Below are 15,000 nucleotides of genomic sequence, written 5' to 3' on the forward strand. Positions count from 1 at the left end.
TCCACTGCTGCTGCTGCTGCTGATGTAGTCTCAGCTGTAATCGTTCCTGCTGCTGCAACAGCAGTTGACCTTTAATCTCTCGTAGAATAAAAAGACGTGGTCTGATTCTAACATTTAAAAACAACTTTATGATTATGGATGAAGACAAAGACGTTAGGAAGTCATGTCTGAAGAAAAAAGAGTTAATGTATGTGTACCGTACAAAGGTGTGCAAGTTAGTGTTCAGCTCGCCTGAGAGAAGGTCTCTGATTGGGCAAACCAGAAAAGAAAGTTGAATGCTTGTACCAACCAGCACTGCAGTTACAAGCCAAATATATTCAAACTAAGTAAACTGCAAAGTGTCACTGTCGCTGGCGTAGGAGCATCAAGTGATGCAAAAAGGAAAAGAGGTAGTTGCTGTGCGTTTAAGCCTTTTTAAAAACTGTCATCTAATCAGCTCGCCTGAGAAATGGTATCTGATCACACAAGCCAGAAGGGAAGTAATCCTTGTGTTAACCTTTTTTTATCAACTTCTATTACAAGCCTGAGAGATGATCTCTGATTGAGCGAGCCAGAAAGGAAGTTAAATGCTTGCACCAATCAGTGCTGAGCTTATAAAACCAAACACAGATTAAAAATCAATAATTGTGAGCCGTTGCTGCTTCTGATTTGATTGTTATTGTTTGCTGAGCATCATTCATGATGATGGTTTTTGTTGGCATTCGTTTCCTAGATATCATTCTATTAAGAATTCTTTCTAGAAGGATACAAGGTGATCACAGGAGGAACCATAGGAAGGTTGTAAACATCCCTAAGTGAAAGTGCTTCTGTGAAACGAACTGGATTCAAATTTGCCAGTCCGTGTCATTAAGCACTGAGCCACTGTCACCTCTCTGCTGCTGCTGATGTGGTCTCGTCTGTAATAGCTACTTCTGTGATATATAGATAGATAGATAGATAAATACATATAAAGATAGATACATGCAATTTCCTGTCATCCACCATCTATAGCTGTTTTGTTTTGAACTCAGTGACTTCTCAAACCAAAAATGGAGCCCGTTTTCTAAAATGTATTTACTAGCTAAAAATGCTAGTCTGCTAACGTAGGTTTCCATTATATAACACTAGCATGGATACCCGGCGTTGCCTGAGATTGGACGTGAAGTTCGGTTTGGATGCAGCTGCTAGACTAAAGATATTGAGCACCCCCCCCCCCCCGTTGCAATATTTTTGATCCATAATGGGGTATGATCTCACACAGTCGGGCAATTCTATTTATAAACAGTGCTGCTAGGAACTGACGAATCAAATTAATTCACGTTCTGCTACCAACCAATCAGAAACCAGAATTGCTCCATGAATATTAAACCTTTTCTGTAGCAATTTTGCATGTTTTTTTTCATCTCGACACGGTAAGAATATTTTGCTTTGTGGAACTGTCTACTTCAAACCAGTCGCCTCTCAAGACTTGTTTAGAACAACGAACCATCGGAAACTGTTCTGAAGCTAAACATGGTTTACACTTCTAGAGGTTATGCGCCCAGCGTGCGTCTTTATTTCGATGGATCCGAATCAAAATTCGAATTGTGGCAAGTTAAATTTCTAGGATATCTACGAATCCTAAAACTACACAAAGTACTTCAAACACAACCTGAAAACAAAAACGACCCCTGATCTTGAGCACGTAGTACAATGAGGAAAGGAGTGGCTGGTTACTTTTAATACATCTAAAATCAAGCTTCTCTCCTTACATCATCAACATTCTGATCTACATCTGGCATCAATTGAAATGAATGGCTCTCGTCTTTAGGAGACCTCAAGTTTTGACAAGCTTCTGGGTTTGACCATTACTCCTGATCTTAAATGGAACACGTACATCAAATCTGTTGCCAAGGCTGCTGGAAAAATGGTGGGATCTTTCTATCGATCCGGTAGATATCTCACTGCTGATGCAATTCTCTATCTATATAAGAGCCAGGTACATCCAAGGATGGAATACTACTGCCACATCTGGGCAGGAGCTGCGAGTAAGGACTTGTCCTGCCTTGATAGAGTTCAAAATAGACTTCGTAGCCTCGTAGGAGATGTCCTTTTCTCTTCCCTGCAACCTCTATCTCACAGAAGAGATGTTGCAAGTTTGTCTCTGATGTATTGTTATTTTCATGGAAAGTGTTTGACTGAGCTTCAGTCTATGGTCCCCCCTCGCCAAACTTTCACAAGAAACACCCGTCTAGCTGAAAACACTATCAATAATTTCCCCCACTCTTTATCTGTGCCTAAACCTAAACGTAGATTCCACGAACAAAGCTTCTTTCTTAAAACTGCACGCCTGTGGAATTGTCTTCCATTTTCCTGCTTTCCGGCTGACTACAATATGGTTGTGTTCAAGTCTAACGTAAATAAGTTCTTGATGAGCCGTTCCATATAAGTTATCAAATTTACCGAATTTTCATTACTAATGATTACTATATTGTCCAATTTCTACTGTACACTCTTTAACCCTTATCCTTGAGTGGCCTCTTGGCCTTGATAATGTGTTGATGCCTGTGTAAAAAAAAAAGAAAAAAAAGAAAAAAAAAAGATATTGAATCTCTATGGTTCCAGGTGAGCATTGTCTGAAGATAGCAGCTTCAATCCTACCCAAAGCAGAGACCATATTGTAGTCAGTTGGAATGCAGGAAAATGGAACATGGAGATTTGTTCCACAGGCATGCAGTTCTAAGAAAAAAGCTTTGTTCATGTAATCTACGTTTAGGTTTAAGCACAGATAAAGAGTGGGGGAAATTATTGGTAGCGGTTTCAGCTAGACGAGTGTTTTTCTTGAAAGGTAGGCCATGTATGTATAAATTTTCAGGTTAAAAACAAGTTAAAACAAATATATGCAGGTAAGTAATAATATGATTAGTCATAAAATTAATGGATGACTATTTTAGAATTTGTTATTGCATGTTTCCGGGTGTGGCTAGAATGTCTCATGGGTACTAATCTCCAGGGAGAGAGGTATGGCCTAGAAAGATGTCCTTCTCCTTGGGTTGAAGTTTATAATCTTTTAGTAGTTATATAAAAAGAATCACCCCCCCCCCAACCACCACCACCACAAAGTTCAACTTTTCATTATCATGGTAGGGAGTAAGGAGTTAATGATTGATAGGCAATCGTGTCAAGAAACCCAAAGGCTTGATCACGGTTTCATACTAGCAGCAATTCAAAAGTGTATGCAATGTGAAGATACTGGTTGCGTATCTTTCGTCTCGATAAAGGTGATAGAAATTTACCCCTTGTAATAAAAATGTAGAATTGAAAGACGAGTTTTATGTAATAATGCAGTAGTATTTGACTAATTGTGAGATGACAATTAGGTAGATAACATTATTTATTGCTGAAATTGATAAAAGCAGTAAATAGTTGTAAAAATAAATGGACACGAGTCTCATTCTAACATTTAATAACTTTAATGATTCTCTTTGTTAGTATGATTTGTAAAAAAAAGAGTTAGCATTGGGAAGAGATCTGGATTAAATATTGGACAGACATGTTGAAAAAGGGTTCATGGATGTGTGTTGAAATTAGTAGAAGCGCGTGTCCCTGTATTCTTTTTTTTTTTACATGAAGGCCACCAATTATCAAGGCCCAGAAGCCACTCGGGGATAAGGGTTATTTGTGTACAGTAATCAATGGGATACTGTTGCAGTATTCATTAGTATTGGAGATTAATAAAGGTGATAGAAATTTACCAGGTTTGTTTTACTGTACACATAGATTCGAAGAAGTTGTCCAAAAACAAATATATAACAAATAAATGTTATCAAAGGCAAGATAAGTTACTTTTCTACCAAACTGGATATATTTTTCGTGTTTTTAATCAATGTAACATGTTTATGCAGCTCGAAAACCATACAGTGTTTACCGATGTATTGGAAAATTCAAGATGGCGCCTCCTGACTCTCTCTTTAACACGGTAAGTTGTGGAAAAGGTGTTATAAATAAAAAAAACTAGACAAAATACTATTAAAAACCCGCTGAATATATGTCAAACTATATCGCAGTAACATATATTGAGCGGGTTTTTAGTAGTATTTTGTCTAGTTTTTTATTTATAATAACTTTTCCACAACTTACCGTGTTAAAGAGAGAGTCAGGCGCCATCTTGAATTATCTAATAAATCGGTAAACACTGTATGGTTTTCGAGCTGAATAAATATGTTACATTGAATAAAAACACAAGAAATATATCCAGTTAGGTAGAAAAGTAACTTATCTTGCCTTTGATAACATTCATTTGTAATATATTTGTTTTTTGACAACTTTTTCGAATCTATGTGTACAGTAATACAAACCCAATTTACCCCTTGTAATAAAAATGTAAAATTGAAAGACAAGAGTTTTATGTAATAATGCAGTAGTATTTGACTAATTGTGAGATGACATTGTTTATTGCTGAAATTCATAAAAGCAGAAAGTAGTTGTAAAAATAAGTGGACACGAGTCTCATTCTAACATTTAATAACTTTAATGATTCTCTTTGTTAGTATGACTTGTAAAAAAAAGAGTTAGCATTGGGAAGAGTCTCTGTGTAGGGATCTGGATTAAATATTGGACAGACATGTTGAAAAAGAGTTCATGGATGTGTGTTGAAATTAGTAGAAGCGCGTGTCCCTGTATTCTTTTTTTTTTTTTCCATGAAGGTCATCACTTATCAAGGCCCAGAAGCCACTCAGGGATAAGGGTTATTTTGTGTACAGTAATCAATGAGATACTGTTGCAGTATTCATTAGTATTGGAGATTTAATAAAGTGTCATTACTTAAGGGGGGGCGGTTCATCAGGAATTTATTTACGTTGGACTTGAAGACATCCATGTCGAAGTCAGGAGGGAAACAGGCAAGCAGTAGAAAGTTCCATAGGCGTGCAGTTCTAAGAAAGAAGCTTTGTTCATGGAATCTACGTTTTGATTTAGGCACAGATAAAGAGTGGGGAAAAATATTGACAGTGGTTTCAACTAGACGGGCGTTTATTGTGAAAGATTGGCTAGGGGGGACCAGAGATTGGAGCTCAGACGAGCACCTGCCATGGAAATAATGATAAAACAAAGATAGGCTCGTAACGTCTCTTCTGTGGGAGAGAGGTTGCAGGGAAGAGAAAAGTGCATCCCCCACTAAACCATGAAGTCTATTTTGTACTCTGTCAAGGCAGGATAGGTTATTTTTAGCATCCTCAGACGTACTTGGCTTTTATATAGATAGAGAATTGCATCAGTAGTGAGATATCTTCTGGAGCAGTAGAAGGATCTCACCATTTTTCCAACGACCTTGGCAACAGACTTGATGTATGTGTTCCATTTCAGATCAGGAGTAAAGGTCAAGCCCAGAAGCTTGTCAAAACATGGGGCCTCCCCTAGACGAGAGCCATCCATTCCAATTGATGCCAGATGGGGATCAGAGCGTTGATGATGTAAAGATAGGAGCTTGGTCTTAGATGCATTAAAGGTAACCAGCGACCTCTTCCCCCACTATACCACGCACTCAAGATCAGAGGAGAGAGAATCAGAGAGAACTTTGTCATTTACAGCCTTTGATGTGTCGCCGTAGCTGGTCATGTCATCAGCATAGATGACAACAAATGATTTAAGTATGGGTTTTGGGAGATCATTGATGTAGATCAGGAAGAGAGTTTGGCCCAGGATGGATCCCCGAAGGATTCCAGCATTAATACTGCAGGCTTCTGATTTTTGTCCATCAACCACTACTCTTATGAGCCTATCAGAGAGAAATGATTTAATAATTGAGAAAACATTTCAAGTTATACCGTAGCTGGAAATCTTGTGAAGTAGGCCTTTATGCCATACCTTATCAAAGGCCTTTGATATGTCAAGAGCAATTGACCTAGAATTGAAGACTTTGTCGAGAGATTCGCTAATCCTATGAGATATAACCATTAGCACATCTGCTGTAGATCTAGCAGAACGGAAACCATATTGTGTGTCACTAAGAAGGTTATTTCTGCTGAAGTGGTTGACTACTTCTCTATTTAATATGGATTTCAGCAACTTACTCATGACACACAGGAGACTTATTGGTCTGTACTGAGAGGGAGATGACTTTTGACCTGAATTCTTAAATACAGGGCGTACTGATGAGGTTTTCCAGGGTGTTGGAAAGCATTTCTCCTTAAGGCAATGCTTAAACAGTTTTGTAAGTTTGGGGGCAAGTTCTGGTTGAAGCTTTTTTAACACTATAACTGGGATGCCGTCAGGGCCAGTTGCTTTACTGGAATCAAGGTTCTTGATTAGCTTGGCAACCTCACGCACAGATATTTGTATGTTACCTAGCGTGTTTTGTGTTATAGGAGGAAATACGGGGAGTTGATGGCCTTCGTCGCATAGGGTAGAATTAGCTGCAAAGTTCTTGGCAAATAGTTTGGCCTTGTCTGATGCTGACGAGATGACCTCTGGTACACTGATAATGGTTGGGGTAGAATGCATGCTTCTGTTCAAGATCCTATTTGTTATTTGCGAAAACTGATGGGAACCAAGCCACTGATCAGCTACTTTGTATTTAACGGACTGAGCATATTTTTATTACTCTTTTACAGTGGTTGCTGGCGTTCCTGAAAGCAGCTTTAGTCTCAGTGCATATCTTACATTGGTAGCTATGGAAAAAATGATTTCTGTGCGCGATGTCAGCAGCATATTCTGGGGAGAACCATGGCTGGCTGTTATGTTTTGTATAGATGGAGACAAAAGAATAGGCAGTCCTGTTGGAGTAGAAGGGTTCATGTACATGCAGTTGAAGTTATCATTTGGCGATAGTCATGATGGACATTTGTAATCTTATCTTAGTTGAACCCAGGCCCAAAGATCCAGATTAGTTGTGTAGCATCCCAAGAGAGTAGTTGGGGATTGGTCCATGCCACATGTCAATGTCTTCAGTCCGAGAGCCAGAAAGAAAGAGAGAGAATTGCTTAACCGTTTATAAACTGGTAAACTCACCTGAGGAATGGCCTTTGATTGGACAAGCCAGAGAGGAAGTTGAATGCTACAACCATGATGTTATAAAGCAAGCATATTCAAAATCTTAACAGATACCTTCCTGCCTGGATCAGTTTCGGTAGAAACCAAAAAAAAAAAAAAAATGTTTCCAAATAAAAGAAAGATTCTTTTGTGTGAATGCAGATGTATGACTTGTAAGAAAAAGAGTTAGTATTGGGAAGAGTTCCTGTGTAGAGACGTTGGTGAAAGATTAGACAGAAAGAGAAAAGAGTTCATATGTGTGTGTTGAAGTTAGTAGTAGAAGCATTCACCCATCTATGAACAGAAACAAAAGATTAGAGACAGTCCTGAAGGATGAGAAAAAAATTCATCTGTGTACCGGATCTAAGTCCAGGTCTAGCAGTAGCCATGTTAGATTCATTGTTTCTCCAATTTAGTCGACTCCTGGCCCAAAAGGCCCAGATGAATTGTGTTGTATCCTAAGAGAGTGGTTGGGGATTGGTCCGTTTATGTGGGGATATTACCAGTCTGAGAGGCAGGGAGAAAGAAGAGGGGTTGCTGTGAATTTAACCGTGTATAAACTCAGTCACGTGGTCAACTCGCCTGAGTGATGGTCTTTGATTGGACTGTAAGGGAATATGGGCACAAAGAACACTGGTTAAGATATACACCAGAGAGTTACTTCCCTTGAGACACACACAGACAACGAGTTCCAATTTTGACAAGGGAAGATACGTTTTTACACCTCGCGGGAACTATGTCCACTTGAGAGACATAGTAGAACTCTACCCACTTCTAAAGTGAGTACCGAATTATTGTTGTCCTATATTGTGATGTTATTTTATTCTTTATGTCTGTCAATTCGTAATAAATGTGTATTTGTGAACTATTTGCGTTTATTAAGTATTTGTGTTTGTTAAGTATTTTTAGTTTTGCTGAATCGATCAACAATGATGTTATAAACCAAACATATGCAAAATCTTAAGCTGTGAGTATATGCTGCTCCTGCTGCTACAAACCTGTAGAATAGAAAGACATTGGAATGTTGTTTTAAGGCGTTGATAATGCAAATAAGATTTTGTCTGACATTTTCATTAATTTTGAACACTGAAAAAATTTTATTTTAATTATTATCTAGAATAGAAAGACAAAGTCCATGTAGACATTTAAAAAAACAACTTTCTTGATCATCTTTGTTTGTAAGAGTGGAATAGAGAGAAGAATAGGGTTAATGGTAGAATGAATCCACAAGTATGGACGGAGATGGAAAGTTAGTTATACATAGTTTATATAGATAGAGAATTGCATCAGCAGTGAGATATCCACTGGAGCGGTAGAAGGATCCCGCCATTTTTCCAGCAACCTTGGCAACAGATTTGATATACGTGTTCCATTTCAGATCAGGAGTAAAGGTCAAGCCCAGAAGTTTATCAAAACATGGAGCCTCCCCTAGACGAGAGCCATCCATTTCAATTGATGCCAGATGGGGATCAGACTGTTGATTATGTAAAGATAGAAGCTTGGTTTTTAGATGCATTAAAAGTAATCAGCCACCTCTTCCCTCATTGTACCATGCGCTCAAGATAAGAGGATAGAGAATCAGAGAGACCTTTGTTATTTACGACCTTTGAAGTGTTGCCATAGATGGTCGTGTCATCAGTTTCGATTTCAACAAATGATTTAAGTATGTGTTTTGGAAGATCATTGATGTAGATCAGGAAGAGAGTTGGGACTCCAGCATTAATACTGCGGGCCTGTAATTTTTTCCATCAACAACTACTCTTATGAGCCTATCAGAGAGAAATGATTTAATAATTGAGAAAACATTTCCAGTTATACTGTAGCTGAAAATCTTGTGAAGTAGGCCTTTATGCCATACCTTATCGAAGGCCTTTGATATGTCAAGAGCAATTGCCCTAGAAAGGAAACCTTTGTTGAGAGATTCACTAACCCTATAAGATATAACCGTTAGCACATCTGCTTTAGATCTAGCAGAACGGAAACCATGTTGCATGTCACTAAGAAGGTTATTTCTGCTGAGGTGGTTGACTACTTCTCTATTTAATATGGATTTCAGCAACTTACTCATGATGCATAGGAGATTTTTTGAGAAGGAGATGACCTATTTTTTATTTTTTTTTATAACATTATTCACCCCAAACAAGGTCCATTGCCACTTTGGTGTAGGGGGCTACTATCAGGGGTAGCATCTACTGGGGTACTATATAGGGATTTGGGCAGCAAGGTGTCTGTTCACATTACACTTGAACTTCTGCACGTCATGCCATACCCTGTGAAAGCCTTAGATATATCTAGAGCTACCGCTCTGCCCTCCCCGGCTTTGTCCAGTGAGTGGTATATACGTTCAGAGATTACAGTGAGGATGTCTGCTGTGGAATGGGCTTGTCTAAATCCATATTGTTGATCAGTCAGAAGTTTAGCATCTGTAAGGTGATGGACTAGAGCATGGTTAATTAAGGTCTCAAATATTTTGGAAAAATGTGGGAGGAGGCTAATGGGGTGATAATTTAATGGGTCCATTCTTTCTCCAGAATTCTTAAATACTGGTACCACAGAAGCAGTTTTCCAACAGCCTGGAAAGCAAGATTCATTAAGGCATTTGTCGGAGGTTACATCAACCGAAGCATTGTGAAAATCACATTCAAGATGAGAATAGTAGTTCTGGTAGCGCTGAACTAGCTGACCAATGAATAAATTTACAAAGTGTACTACTTTTTTTTAAAAATTAATTTTTGGTAATAGAATTCCTCCAAGATATGTATACAAACCTACAAACTAAGCTGAGCCTATTGATAACATATCCATTGGAACAATCACTAGATTGGGATTGTGTCATAAGACCTCTTCCAAAATATAACCTATATATGGAAACTTACATTAGTGAACACGGCAAGAGTGATGTCATGACATGAGTTACCGTTCCTTTAGATTAGCCGGAAGGAGTTAGTTGCCCTTACAATAAAGCGAGTCTGCCTTGTAAGCTGAACGTACCTGAATTCTTAAATACAGGCCATACTGATGAGGTTTTCCAGGGTGATGGGAATCAATTCTCCTTAAGACAACACTTAAAAACACTGTGTGCTTGAGTAGAAAAGTCCATATAGGTGAATTGTATTGGTCAAGGTCTGACAGTAGGATGCTAGATTATTTATCTCCTTCTCTCTCCGTTTTAGTCGACCCCCGGACGAAAAGGCCCAGGTGGGTTGTGAAAAGGTTGTGTTGTTTTGATAGACATAGAAAGGACCTACCTCAGAAACGGGCGAGGATCTGTCTCGGCAGCTGGTTGAAAGACAGAAAAAGAAAAAAAAAAGAGGCCAAGATGGCGGCTGTTGTCTTTTAAAGCCTCCGGTCACGCATAGATCTCAAGCAGTCTCATGTGGTATATGCAAATTGGGTGTGCCCGAAACATTATAAAAGGCGAGTCGCTGGGAGGAGTTGGGGAAGCGTTTAAGACATGCGAATAGAGAACGTTGACGTGTATCTCGTGTTGTGAACAACAAACTCTACTCGACTCAACTTGTGACTAACGAACCTCTGCTTGACGTTTTAGCCAAAAAGTTTTGTTGCTTTGCTTTAGACAAAGACTTCTGATACAGTTTTTTTTTTTTTTTTTTTTTTTAACACAGATTCTAGCAACTTACTAATGACGCACAGGAGACTTATTGGCTTGTACTGAGAGGGGGATGAGCGATCACCTGAATTCTTAAATACCGGGCATACTGATGAAATTTTCCAGGGAGATGGGAAACTATTCTCCTTAAGACAACGTTTAAACAGTTTTGTAAGTATGGGCGCTAGTTCAGGTTGAAGTTTTTTGAGTACTATAATTGGAATACCGTCAGGGCCAGTTGCTTTACTGGAATCAACGTTTTTGATTAGCTTGGCAACATCACGTACAGATATACGTATATCACATAGCGTGTTTTCTGATACAGGAGGAAATATTGGGGGTTGGCGGCCTTGGTCGCAAAGGGTAGAATTAGCTGCAAAGTTCTTGACAAAGAGTTTGGCTTTGTCTGATGCTGACGAGATTACCTCAGGTCCATTGATAATAGTTGGGATGGAGCACATGCTTCTGTTCAGGATTCTGTTTGCTATTTGCAAAAACTGGTGGGAACCAAGCCGCTGCTCAGCTACTTTGGACTTAACAGATTGAGCATACAACTCTCTTGCGTTCTTTATTACTTTCTTACAATGGTTGCTGGCAGTCCTTTTATGTTTATTGTAAAATTTGTTGGTTTATAGCTAGCTAGCGTTTTCCTAACTTTCTGCATGACGATACCGAAACTGGTGAAGAGGCAAAACAGTACATTCGCTTTTTTTGTTATTCAGTATTCGTGTTTTGAAGCGATTTATAGACAGAAAATATTAAAAAAAAAGCACATTATTGAAAGGTATACAGTAAAAAAATAACAACAGTATACAGTGTTACAAATGTGACAAAAAGTGGGGATTTAAGTTACAAATAGACGTAGGGGTATGAAAGGAAACTTACGATAAAAGCAAATATCGTTTATCTTTGTAACACGTCACAAAAAGGGGGTGTATAAGGGAATTTATGGGAAAGCAAAGGAGAACTGAACACGACAAAAAAAAAAAACACGAGAAGGAACGAAACAAAAACACCAGTAATAATATTTTCAAAATTAAATTTTATTATGAAACACTAAACTACAATAGGGAGGGGATACTGAGATTAAGTAAAAAAAAAAAAAAAAATTATAAAGTTGGGGAGGGGTATCTTTGTATACTATTCAAAGATACAAACGAGAAATACATCAATATAAGAAAATATATCAGTCCAAAAGATACAATGGCAATATGAACTCGTTGACTTAAATATATGAGAGAGAGGTAACTCATGGTTTATTTATGCTTCTTTTCTCTTATTTTTTTTTCTTTCAACTTTCAAAGTGAACTTTAACCTTCATTTTATTCGCCTCGGGCGACAGTGCATAGCACGCGGTATTCCTATATCGTATCCATTCAATATTTCGGCTATTCTCGGAGTATCCTGTCTCCTGTGTTTGTGAAATTAATATCCTGTATTCCGACAATGCCAGCTTGTTCTCCCAAGCATTATTTCTTTCCTTTCGCTGTGGATATGGAGTTTCTCCCAGGCGTTATCTCCTTTGCTTTTTTGTCGCGGCCGGGTGGGGGTTTCGCACACCCGCCACCCGCTTGGCTCTATGGCCAAGCGGTGACTGCTGTACCAAAAGGTCTCTTCTCTTTTCTTTTCTTTTCTCTCTCTCTCTCTCTCTCTCTTGCTCTCTCTCTCTCTCTCTCTCTCTCTCTCTCTCTCCCCCTCCCTCCTCTCGGTACATTTCTTAGCCCTTTCTTTTCTTTATTCATAGTTGTCTAGCAACCCGCAAAGGTTGATGGGTTTCTGAGCAAATGACCCGGTCATCAGGCACCTGCTAGCCTGTGTAATAGATGTCTCTCCCACCTCTCTCCTTCTCTTCTATACTCACTGTCTCTTTCTCTCTCTTTTTAGGTTTAGCCTCTCCCTCGTTTATTTTCTGTTGAGAAATGAAAGTCTTGGGTGTACACGTGTTCATTCAGCCATTGACGACTACGCGCAGAAAAGGAAAGGGGAATGCAATAGAGAAACGCGAAGTGGTAAGCTCAGTAGAGCGTCGCGCACATGTCTGTTTTGATGGACCAAAGCCGAAGGGGAGATAGAGTGAGAAAGTCCAGGTTATGGAGATAGAAAGCGTATAAAGTGTACGTACGGTCTGATAGCTTTTTGTCCCACATAGTAGCAAGTGGTGTGAGGTACGCGTGTGCGTGCGCCTGCCGAACCAGCGGTGGCTGGTGCGCCGACCAACCACCTCGGAAGGCAGGTTGGAAAAAGGAAGAAGCCGCTTATTGCTCTTTCTTTTATAGGTGTTTCCGGTGGTCTTTTGCGCATGTGTGGATTTCCTTTGAAAGGGGAAGTGAAGTTGTCCATGCGTGCATGTACGTGTGTGTGAGTATACACGTGAATGTGAGTGTATGTACGCGAACGTGAATATATGTACGTGTGTGGACGTGGGCGCATATGTTTGTGTGCGCATATGTATATGACAAGTAATATAGCTTGAAATGTGAATGCGTGTTTTTGTGTGAGACTAGAAAAGGCTCGCGCAAAGGTCATTCAAAAGTGTGGGAGGAAGATATCTGTGCTCATCCTTGTCACTCTAGGACCCAGGGGTTCCTATTTACTTGTCTCCCCACGAGGGCAGAGTTAGACACAAGGTCGGTTTTTAATGTGAGGAAAATCCAGCTCCTCAAAAAGGGGAACTCTGGATAGAAACAAAAATAAAAATGGTATCTGCCATGAAGGATTTCTCCTCCACTGACCGAGGACAGAAAAGGGGAAGTTATGGCATCAGACCAAATACTACACTGTGATCTTAGTTCAAAAGCCAGGGGGGTGCCGGGTGGTCTTACTTAAAATTTCCAAAATCGATTTTTTATCGTCTCCTTAGTTGCTCCTATTTTTTTTTTTTTTTCTTATCGCTTCCTGAAATTTTGAAATCATTTTATCTGGCAGTCAATAAGTCTAAAGGTTAAAAAAACAAAAAAAAAAAAGCAAAAAGCAAACAAACAACAAAAAGCAATAAAAAAATCCGCGTATACCTGAACATCAATCAACGTATGACATTTATTATCGCATAACTTAAAAAAAAAACAAACGGAATTATTTTCCTTGGTGTCATTTCCGAACCTTCACCGTTTGAAATACATTTGTTTATCATTATTAACGAAAAAGGTCTATCGCAAAAAAAGATTGCTTATGTATATGTTAAGAACAACACAAAATAATAATATCGAGTAAAAGACCACTAACGAAAGTGATTATTATAATAATATATATATTTTTTCAAAAGAATGGTATTTATTTAAATGATATTAAAAATGGCAACAAACGGGTGTCGTCCGTGATAACGTGACAAAACACATTTTTTGCGCTGTAGAAAGAAAATGTCGTAAGTAGTCAAAACTCGTTTATTTAACAAACAAAAAAAAATCTTGGATATATGTATGTATATATTTTTTAAAATTTTTGATCGTGTCTTTTTCCCAGTTCTTTTTTTATTTTAAGAATACTACAACAGATTTTAATATTTCATATAAAAGAAACAGGATGTATCGGAAACACAGGTTCGAATCTCGTAGGAATCGTTTTTGGTATTTATGCAGTTTACGGATCGTGCTGAAATAATAACTTTATTATCATTTAGAAACCCATTCTTAACATGGGCAGGAGGTTTTTTTTATTTATTATTTTTATTAATGTTCTGTACTTTCATCTAACAATTTAATGAACAAAGATACCGTAAAAGCTGAATTTAACATAAAAGTTGTATTAAAAAAAAACAAAAAAAAAAAACCAGCACGGTTCGTATTACTATTCTGTATCAGTACCTCATTTTGTGGTGTGTTTTTGTTTTTACTTCTCAGCCTAGTAGCATAAATTAATCGGATCATTTTTAACAAGAGCCAACAAAATTTGGTATTTTCTTTTTAGATTAGGTCCAGCCAGGTCCACTTCCACAATTTTCTTTTAAATGACTTTTCTAAGAAAAGAAAATATACTTATGGCAAGTAAACTACATAGAAACATTTGTGTTTTCATCCCCGAAAGAATTTGTCGAGCTTAATGATAGTCCCTATTTACTTACACTCTCCCCTTCCCTTTGCCACACGAGGGCAGATTTAGATAAAAAGTTGATTTTAAAAACCAGTTCTTCAAGAAGGTGCAGGTGCACTTAGGATTGGGGGGAAAAAAATTATCCTAGTCTAGAATAACAGCTCCTTCACGAACCAAAGACAGAGAGGATGAAATGTAGTATCAGAACAAATACTACACTTTGCTCCTAGCCAAAAGTCTTCAGTGTAGCTTACTTTGTTACTATAAAATCAAAAAGTACAAATTAAATTTACTTGCCAAAACGGCCCTGTCGGTGGGGCATTAGAATACGCCGACTGCCCCCCTGCAAAGGGTAAAAGTTCCTCAATGGGGGTCCT

At 38.4% G+C, this 15,000-nt stretch overlaps 1 protein-coding gene across 2 annotated transcripts in view; it reads left to right on the plus strand.

Annotated features, from left to right (window-relative positions):
* The first annotated feature begins 13,703 nt into the window (after nucleotides 1–13,703).
* Nucleotides 13,704–15,000, plus strand: part of LOC145269494 (protein hobbit-like) — a 387,158-nt gene continuing 385,861 nt past the window's right edge. For both annotated transcript variants that reach the window (XM_080125227.1, XM_080125228.1), the window contains exon 1: nucleotides 13,704–13,958. The gene's annotated coding sequence lies outside the window, so the exon portion shown is untranslated. The remainder of the gene's footprint in view (nucleotides 13,959–15,000) is intronic.

The sequence above is a fragment of the Euprymna scolopes genome, chromosome 45, assembly GCF_053919585.1.
Source record: "Euprymna scolopes isolate OS-2025 chromosome 45, ASM5391958v1, whole genome shotgun sequence".
Classification (NCBI taxonomy): domain Eukaryota; kingdom Metazoa; phylum Mollusca; class Cephalopoda; order Sepiida; family Sepiolidae; genus Euprymna; species Euprymna scolopes.